Source organism: Pristiophorus japonicus, chromosome 12, assembly GCF_044704955.1.
Source record: "Pristiophorus japonicus isolate sPriJap1 chromosome 12, sPriJap1.hap1, whole genome shotgun sequence".
In the NCBI taxonomy this organism is placed as follows: Eukaryota; Metazoa; Chordata; class Chondrichthyes; family Pristiophoridae; genus Pristiophorus; species Pristiophorus japonicus.
The window spans coordinates 127,753,039-127,764,920 of NC_091988.1; positions in this window are offsets into that span (position 1 = coordinate 127,753,039).

The window sequence follows — 11,882 nt, forward strand, 5'->3', positions numbered from 1 at the left end:
ACTTGTTACACATTTTTACTCATCACTCGGAGACACACACTGTACACAGGGACACATGTTACAGGGTCTGACTCCTCAGTGGGGAGACACACTGTAAACAGGGACACTTGTTACAGTGTCTGCCTCCTCGTTGGGACAGACACACTGTATACAGGGACACTTTTTACAAAGTCTGACTCCCCACTGGGGGAGACACAATGTTCTCAGGGACACTTGTCGCCCAGTCTGACTCCTCACTGGGAGACACACAATGTACACGGAGACACCTGTTACACAGTCTGACTCCTCACTGGAGACACACACTGTACACAGGGACTCTTGTTACACAGTCTGACTCCTCACAAGGAGAGACATACACTGTACACAGAGACACTTGTTACAGAGTCTGACTCCTCACTGGGAGAGACACACTGAACAGAGGGACTCTTGTCACACATTCTTACTCCTCACTGGGAGACACACTGTACACAGGGACACTTGTTGCACAGTCTGACTCCTCACTGGGAGACACACACTGTACACAGGCAAAATTGTTACAGAGTCAGACGCCTCACTGGGAGAGACACACTGTACACAGGGACACTTGTTACACAGTCTGACCCCTCACTGGGAGAAACACATTGTACACAGGGACACTTGTTGCACAGTCTGACTCGTCACTGGGAGAGACACACTGTACACAGGGACACTTGTTACACAGTCGGACTCCTCACTGGGAGAGACTCACTCTGCACAGGGACACTTATTACACAGTCTGACTCCTCACTGGAGACACACACTGTACACAGGGACTCTTGTTACAGTCTGACTCCTCACAAGGAGAGACATACACTGTACACAGGGACACTTGTTACAGAGTCTGACTCCTCCCTGGGAGAGACACACTGTACACAGGGACACTTGTTAACAGAGTCTGACTCCTCACTGTGAGAGACAGACTACACAGGGACACTTGTGACACAGTCTGACTCTTCACTGGGAGATACACACTATACACAGGGACACTTGTGACACAGTCTGACTCTTCACTGGGAGATACACATTATACACAGGGACACTCGTTACACAGTCTGACTCCTCATTGGGAGAGACACACTTTACACAGGGACACTTGTTCGAGTCTGACTCCTCGCTGGGAGAGACACACTGTATACAGGGACATTTGTTACAAAGTCTGACTCCCCACTGGGAGAGACACACTTTACACAGGGACACTTCTACTGAGTTTGACCCCTCACTAGGAGACACACACTGGACACAGGGACACTTGTGAACAGAGTCTGACTCATCACTGGGTGAGACACTGTGCACAGGGACACTTGTTACACAGTCTGACTCCTCACTGGGAGACACACACTGTACACAGGGACACGAGTTAACAGAGTCTGACTCCTCACTGGGAGAGACACTGTACACAGGGACACGTGTTACACAGTCTGACTCCTCAGTGGGAGAGACACACACTCTACACAGGGACACTTGTTAACAGAGTCTGACTCGTCAGTGGGAGAGACACTGTACACATGGAGACTTGTTACACAGTCTGACTCCTCTGTGGGAGAGACACACTTTACACAGGGACACTCGTTACACAGTCTGACTCCTCACTTGGAGAGACATACTGTACACAGGGACACTTGTTACACAGTATGACTCCTCACTGGATGAGACACTGTGCACAGGGACACATGTTACAGAATCTGACTCCTTACTGGAAGACACACTTTACACATGGAACACTTGTTACACAGTCTTACTCATCACTCGGAAACGCACACTTTACACAGGGGCACATGTTACAGAGTCTGGCTCCTCAGTGGGAGAGAAGCTCACTGTCCACAGGGACACTTGTTACAGAGTCTGACTCCTCACTGGGAGAGACACACTGTGCACAGGGACACTTGTTAGAGTCTGACTCCTCGCTGGGAGAGACACACTGTACACAGGGACACTTTTTACAAAGTCTGACTCCCCACTGGGCGAGACACACTATATACAGGGACACTTGTACTGAGTTTGACCCCTCACTGGGAGACACACGCTGTACACAGGGACACTTGGTACAGAGTCTGACGCCTCACTGCGAGAGACACACTGTACACAGGGACACTTGTTACAGAGTCTGACTCCTCACTGGAGAGACACACTGGACACAGGGACACTTGTTACAGAGTCTGACTCCTCACTGGAGAGACACACTGTACACCGGGACACTTGTTACAGAGTCTGACTCCTCAGTGCGAGAGACACACTGTACACAGGGACACTTGTTAACAGAGTCTGACTCGTCACAGGGAGAGACACTGTACACAGGGACACTTGTTGCACAGTCTGACTCCTCACTGCGAGAGACACACTGTACACAGGGACACTTATTACACAGTCTGACTCCTCACTGGGAGACACACTGTACACAGGGACACTTGTTGCACAGTCTTACTCATCACTGGGAGACACACACTGTGAACAGAGACACATGTTACAGAATCTGACTCCTCACTGGAAGACACACTTTACACATGGACACTTGTTACAGAGTCTGCCTCGTCCCTGGGCGAGACAAACATTGTACACAGGGACACTTGTGTCAGTGACTGACTGCTCACTGGGAGACACACACTGAAAACATGGACACTTGTTACAGATTCTGACTTGTCACTGGTAGACACACTGTACACAGAGGCACTTGTTACAGAGTCTGACTCCTCACTGGGAGAGACACACTGTACACAGGGACACTTGCTACACAGTCTAACTCCTCAATGGGAGAGACACACTATACACAGGGACACTTGTTACACAGTCTGACTCCTCTCTGGGAGAGACACACTGTACACAGGGACACTTGTTGCAGAGTCTGACTCCTCACTGGAGTGACACACTGTACACCGGGACACTTATTACACAGTCTGACTCCTCACTGGAGACACACACTGTACACAGGGACTCTTGTTACAGTCTGACTCCTCACAAGGAGAGACATACACTGTACACAGGGACACTTGTTACAGAGTCTGACTCCTCCCTGGGAGAGACACACTGGATACAGGGACTCTTGTCACACATTCTTACTCCTCACTGGGAGACACACTGTACACAGGGACACTTGTTGCACTTCTGACTCCTCACTGGGAGACCCATACTGTACACAGGGACACTTGTTACAGAGTCAGACTCCTCACTGGGAGAGACACACTGTACACAGGGACACTTGTTACACAGTCTGACTCCTCACTGGGAGAGACACACTGTGCACAGGGACACTTGTTGCACAGTCTGACTCCTCACTGGGAGATACACTGTACACAGGGACTCTTGTTACAGAGTCTGACTCCTCACTGATAGGCACATAATGTACACAGGGATACGTGTTACACAGTCTTACTCCTCACTGGGAGACACACACTTTACACAGGTACACTTGTTACAGAATCTGACTCCTCACTGAGAGAGACACACACTCTACACAGTGACACTTGTTACAGAGTCAGACTCGTCCCTGGGAGTGACAGACATTGCACACAGGGACACTTGTTACAGTGACTGACTGCTCACTGGTAGACACACACTGAAATCTGGGACACTTGTTAAAGTGTCTGACTTGTCACTGGGAGACACATGGTACACAGGGACACTTGTTACAGAGTCTGACTCCTCACTGGGAGAGACATACTGCACACAGTCTAACTCCTCACTGGGAGAGACAAACTGTACACAGCGACACATGTTACAGATACTGACTCCTCACTGGAAGACACACTTTACACATGGACACTTATTACACAGTATTACTCATCACTCGGAGACACACACTGTACACAGGGACACTTGTTACAGAGTCTGACTCCTCACTGGCAGACACACTTTACACATGGACACTTGTTACACATTTTTACTCATCACTCGGAGACACACACTGTACACAGGTACACATGTTACAGGGTCTGACTCCTCAGTGGGGAGACACACTGTAAACAGGGACACTTGTTACAGTGTCTGCCTCCTCGTTGGGAGAGACACACTGTATACAGGGACACTTTTTACAAAGTCTGACTCCCCACTGGGAGAGACACAATGTTCTCAGGGACACTTGTCGCCCAGTCTGACTCCTCACTGGGAGACACACAATGTACACGGAGACACCTGTTACACAGTCGGACTCCTCACTGGGAGAGACTCACTGTGCACAGGGACACTTATTATACAGTCTGACTCCTCACTGGAGACACACACTGTATACAGGGACTCTTGTTACACAGTCTGACTCCTCACAAGGAGAGACATACACTGTACACAGAGACACTTGTTACAGAGTCTGACTCCTCACTGGGAGAGACACACTGAACAGAGGGACTCTTGTCACACATTCTTACTCCTCACTGGGAGACACACTGTACACAGGGACACTTGTTGCACAGTCTGACTCCTCACTGGGAGACACACACTGTACACAGGCAAAATTGTTACAGAGTCAGACGCCTCACTGGGAGAGACACACTGTACACAGGGACACTTGTTACACAGTCTGACCCCTCACTGGGAGAAACACATTGTACACAGGGACACTTGTTGCACAGTCTGACTCGTCACTGGGAGAGACACACTGTACACAGGGACACTTGTTACACAGTCGGACTCCTCACTGGGAGAGACTCACTCTGCACAGGGACACTTATTACACAGTCTGACTCCTCACTGGAGACACACACTGTACACAGGGACTCTTGTTACAGTCTGACTCCTCACAAGGAGAGACATACACTGTACACAGGGACACTTGTTACAGAGTCTGACTCCTCCCTGGGAGAGACACACTGTACACAGGGACACTTGTTAACAGAGTCTGACTCCTCACTGTGAGAGACACACACTCTACACAGGGATACGTGTTACACAGTCTGACTCCTCACTGGGAGACACACTTTGCAGAGGGACACTTGTTATTGAGTGTGACCCCTCACTGGAAGACACACACTATACACAGGGTCACTTGTTAACAGAGTCTGACTCGTCACTGGGAGAGACACTGTGCACTGGGACAATTGTTACACAGTCTGAGTCCTCACTGAGAGACAAACTGTACACATGGAGACTTGTTACTCAGTCTGACTCCTCTGTGGGAGAGACACTCTGTGCACAGGGACACTTGTTACAGAGTCTGACTCCTCACTGGGAGAGACACACTCTACTCAGGTAAACTTGTTACAAAATCTGACTCATCACTGGGAGAGACACACTGTACACAGGGACACTTGTTACACAGTCTGACTCCTCACTGGGAGATACACACTGTACACAGGGACACTTGTTAGAGTCATACCTCACTGGGAGAGACACACTGTACTCAGGGAAACTTGTTACAGAGTCTGACCCCTCACTGGGAGAGACACACTCTACTCAGGTAAACTTGTTGCAAAATCTGACTCATCACTGGGAGACACACACTGTACACAGGGATACATGATACACAGTCTGTCTCCTCATGGAGAGACACACACTCTACACAGGGACACTTGTTACAGTCATATCTCACTGGGAGAGACACACTGTACTCAGGGAAACATGTTACAGCATCTGACCCCTCACTGGGAGGCACGCACTGTACACAGGGATACTTGTTACACAGTCTGTCTCCTCACTGGGAGACACACTGTACACAGGGGCACTTGTTATACAGTCTGACTCCTCACTGGGAGAGACACACTGTACACAGCGACACTTGTTACTGAGTGTGACCCCTCACTGGGTGGCACGCACTGTACACAGGGACACTTGTTACACAGTCTGGCTCCTCTCTGGGTGAGACACACTGTACACAGGGACACTTGTTACAGAGTCTGAAGCCTCACTGGGAGAGACACTGTACACAGGGACAATTGTTGCACAGTCTGACTCCTCACTGGGAGACACACAATGTACACAGGGACACTTGTTAACAGAGTCTGACTCGTCACTGGGAGAGATACTGTACACAGGGACACTTGCTACACAGTCTGACTCCTCACTGAGAGACAAACTGTACACATGGAGACTTGTTACACAGTCTGACTCCTCTGTGGGAGAGACACTCTGTGCACAGGGACACTTGTTACAGAGTCTGACTCCTCACTGGGAGAGACACACTCTACTCAGGTAAACTTGTTACAAAATCTGACTCATCACTGGGAGAGACACACACTGTACACAGGGACACTTGTTACACAGTCTGACTCCTCACTGGGAGATACACACTGTACACAGGGACACTCGTTACACAGTCTGACTCCTCACTGGGAGAGACCGACTGTACACAGGGACACTTGTTACACAGTATGACTCCTCACTGGATGAGACACTGTACAGAGGGACACTTGTTACACAGTCTTACTCATCACTGGGAGACAAACATTGTACACAGGGACACATGTTACACAGTCTGACTCCTCACTGGAAGACACACTTTACATATGGACCCTTGTGACACAGTCTTACTCATCACTCGGAGACGCACACTTTACACAGGGGTACATGTTACAGAGTCTGACTCCTCAGTGGGAGAGAAACTCACTGTCAACAGGGACACTTGTTACACAGTCTGACTCCTCCCTGGGAGAGACACACTGTACTCAGGGAGACTTGTTACACAATCTGACTCCTCACTGGTAGAGACAGACTACACAGGGACACTTGTGACACAGTCTGACTCTTCACTGGGAGATACACACTATACACAGGGACACTTGTGACACAGTCTGACTCTTCACTGGGAGATACACATTATACACAGGGACACTCGTTACACAGTCTGACTCCTCATTGGGAGAGACACACTTTACACAGGGACACTTGTTCGAGTCTGACTCCTCGCTGGGAGAGACACACTGTATACAGGGACATTTGTTACAAAGTCTGACTCCCCACTGGGAGAGACACACTTTACACAGGGACACTTCTTCTGAGTTTGACCCCTCACTAGGAGACACACACTGGATACAGGGACACTTGTGAACAGAGTCTGACTCGTCACTGGGTGAGACACTGTGCACAGGGACACTTGTTACACAGTCTGACTCCTCACTGGGAGACACACACTGTACACAGGGACACGCGTTAACAGAGTCTGACTCCTCACTGGGAGAGACACTGTACACAGGGACACGTGTTACACAGTCTGACTCCTCAGTGGGAGAGACACACACTCTACACAGGGACACTTGTTAACAGAGTCTGACTCGTTAGTGGGAGAGACACTGTACACATGGAGACTTGTTACACAGTCCGACTCCTCTGTGGGAGAGACACACTTTACACAGGGACACTCGTTACACAGTCTGACTCCTCACTTGGAGAGACATACTGTACACAGGGACACTTGTTACACAGTATGACTCCTCACTGGATGAGACACTGTACACAGGGACACATGTTACAGAATCTGACTCCTTACTGGAAGACACACTTTACACATGGAACCTTGTTACACAGTCTTACTCATCACTCGGAAACGCACACTTTACACAGGGGCACATGTTACAGAGTCTGGCTCCTCAGTGGGAGAGAAGCTCACTGTCCACAGGGACACTTGTTACAGAGTCTGACTCCTCACTGGGAGAGACACACTGTGCACAGGGACACTTGTTAGAGTCTGACTCCTCGCTGGGAGAGACACACTGTACACAGGGACACTTTTTACAAAGTCTGACTCCCCACTGGGAGAGACACACTATATACAGGGACACTTGTACTGAGTTTGACCCCTCACTGGGAGACACATGCTGTACACAGGGACACTTGGTACAGAGTCTGACGCCTCACTGCGAGAGACACACTGTACACAGGGACACTTGTTACAGAGTCTGACTCCTCACTGGAGAGACACACTGGACACAGGGACACTTGTTACAGAGTCTGACTCCTCACTGGAGAGACACACTGTACACCGGGACACTTGTTACAGAGTCTGACTCCTCACTGCGAGAGACACACTGTACACAGGGACACTTGTTAACAGAGTCTGACTGCTCACTGGAAGGCACATACTGTACACAGGGATACGTGTTACACAGTCTTACTCCTCACTGGGAGACACACACTTTACACAGGGACACTTGTTATTGAGTGTGACCCCTCACTGGGAGACACACACGATACACAGGTACACTTGTTACAGAATCTGACTCCTCACTGAGAGAGACACACACTCTACACAGTGACACTTGTTACAGAGTCAGACTCGTCCCTGGGAGTGACAGACATTGTACACAGGGACACTTGTTACAGTGACTGACTGCTCACTGGTAGACACACACTGAAATCTGGGACACTTGTTAAAGTGTCTGACTCGTCACTGGGAGACACATGGTACACAGGGACACTTGTTACAGAGTCTGACTCCTCACTGGGAGAGACATACTGCACACAGTCTAACTCCTCACTGGGAGAGACAAACTATACACAGCGACACATGTTACAGATACTGACTCCTCACTGGAAGACACACTTTACACATGGACACTTATTACACAGTATTACTCATCACTCGGAGACACACACTGTACACAGGGACACTTGTTACAGAGTCTGACTCCTCACTGGAAGACACACTTTACACATGGACACTTGTTACACATTTTTACTCATCACTCGGCGACACACACTGTACACAGGGACACATGTTACAGGGTCTGACTCCTCAGTGGTTGAGAAACTCACTTTACACAGGGACACTTGTAACAGTGTCTGACACCGAAGTGGGGAGACACACTGTAAACAGGGACACTTGTTACAGTGTCTGCCTCCTCGTTGGGAGAGACACACTGTTCTCAGGGACACTTGTCGCCCAGTCTGACTCCTCACTGGGAGACACACACTGTACACGGAGACACCTGTTACACAGTCGGACTCCTCACTGGGAGAGACTCACTGTGCACAGGGACACTTATTACACAGTCTGACTCCTCACTGGAGACACACACTGTACACAGGGACACTTGTTACAGAGTCTGACTCCTCACTGGAGAGACACACTGGACACAGGGACACTTGTTACAGAGTCTGACTCCTCACTGGGAGAGACACACTGTACAGAGGGACACTTGTTGCAGCGTCTGACTCCTCACTGCGAGAGACACACTGTACACAGGGACACTTATTACACAGTCTGACTCCTCACTGGGAGAGACACACTGTACACAGGGACTCTTGTTATACAGTCTGACTCCTCACTGGGAGACACACTGTACACAGGGACACTTGTTGCACAGTCTGACTCCTCACTGGGAGACACACACTGTACACAGGCAAAATTGTTACAGAGTCAGACTCCTCACTGGGAGAGACACACTGTACACAGGGACACTTGTTACACAGTCTGACCCCTCACTGGGAGAAACACACTGTGCACAGAGACACTTGTTGCACAGTCTGACTCCTCACTGGGAGAGACACACTGTGCACAGGGACACTTGTTACACAGTCGGACTCCTCACTGGGAGAGACTCACTGTACACAGGGACACTTATTACACAGTCTGACTCCTCACTGGGAGACACACACTGAACACAGGGACTCTTGTTACACAGTCTGACTCCTCACAAGGAGAGACATACACTGTACACAGAGACACTTGTTACAGAGTCTGACTCCTCACTGGGAGAGACACACTGAACAGAGGGACTCTTGTCACACATTCTTACTCCTCACTGGGAGACACACTGTACACAGGGACACTTGTTGCACAGTCTGACTCCTCACTGAGAGACACACACTGTACACAGGCAAAATTGTTACAGAGTCAGACTCCTCACTGGGAGAGACACACTGTACACAGGGACACTTGTTACACAGTCTGACCCCTCACTGGGAGAAACACACTGTGCACAGGGACACTTGTTGCACAGTCTGACTCCTCACTGGGAGAGACACACTGTACACAGGGATACTTGTTACACAGTCTGACTCCTCACTGGGAGAGACACACTGTGCACAGGGACACTTGTTGCACAGTCTGACTCCTCACTGGGAGAGACACACTGTACACAGGGAGATTTGTTACACAGTCGGACTCCTCACTGGGAGAGACTCACTCTGCACAGGGACACTTATTACACAGTCTGACTCCTCACTGGAGACACACACTGTACACAGGGACTCTTGTTACAGTCTGACTCCTCACAAGGAGAGACATACACTGTACACAGGGACACTTGTTACAGAGTCTGACTCCTCCCTGGGAGAGACACACTGTACACAGGGACTCTTGTCACACATTCTTACTCCTCACTGGGAGACACACTGTACACAGGGACACTTGTTGCACAGTCTGACTCCTCACTGGGAGACCCACACTGTACACAGGGACACTTGTTACAGAGTCAGACTCCTTACTGGGAGAGACACACTGTACACAGGGACACTTGTTACACAGTCTGACTCCTCACTGGGAGAGACACACTGTGCACAGGGACACTTGTTGCACAGTCTGACTCCTCACTGGGAGACACACTGTACACAGGGACTCTTGTTGCACAGTCTGACTCCTCACTGGGAGACACACACTGTACACAGGGACACTTGTTACAGAGTCAGACTCCTCACTGGGAGAGACACACTGTACACAGGGACACTTGTTACACAGTCTGACTCCTCACTGAGAGAGACACACTGTACAGAGGGACACTTGTTACACAGTCTGACCCCTCACTGGGAGAGACTCACTCTGCACAGGGACACTTATTACACAGTCTGACTCCTCACTGGAGACACACACTGTACACAGGGACTCTTGTTACAATCTGACTCCTCACAAGGAGAGACATACACTGTACACAGGGACACTTGTTACAGAGTCTGACTCCTCCCTGGGAGAGACACACTGTACACAGGGACTCTTGTCACACATTCTTACTCCTCACTGGGAGACACACTGTACACAGGGACACTTGTTGCACAGTCGGACTCCTCACTAGAGAGACTCACTGTACACAGGGACACTTATTTCACAGTCTGACTCCTCACATGGAGAGACATACACTGCACACAGGGACACTTGTTGCACAGTCTGACTCCTCACTGGGAGACCCACACTGTACACAGGGATACGTGTTACACAGTCTTACTCCTCACTGGGAGACACACACTTTACACAGGGACACTTGTTATTGAGTGTGACCCCTCACTGGGAGACACACACGATACACAGGTACACTTGTTACAGAATCTGACTCCTTACTGAGAGAGACACACACTCTACACAGTGACACTTGTTACAGAGTCAGACTCGTCCCTGGGAGTGACAGACATTGTACACAGGGACACTTGTTACAGTGACTGACTGCTCACTGGTAGACACACACTGAAATCTGGGACACTTGTTGAAGTGTCTGACTTGTCACTGGGAGACACATGGTACACAGGGACACTTGTTACAGAGTCTGACTCCTCACTGGGAGAGACATACTGCACACAGTCTAACTCCTCACTGGGAGAGACAAACTGTACACAGCGACACATGTTACAGATACTGACTCCTCACTGGAAGACACACTTTACACATGGACACTTATTACGCAGTATTACTCATCACTCGGAGACACACACTGTACACAGGGACACTTGTTACAGAGTCTGACTCCTCACTGGAAGACACACTTTACACATGGACACTTCTTACACATTTTTACTCATCACTCGGAGACACACACTGTACACAGGGACACATGTTACAGGGTCTGACTCCTCAGTGGTTGAGAAACTCACTTTACACAGGGACACTTGTTACAGAGTCTGACACCTAACTGGGGAGACACACTGTAAACAGGGACACTTGTTACAGTGTCTGCCTCCTCGTTTGGAGAGACACACTGTATACAGGGACACTTTTTACAAAGTCTGACTCCCCACTG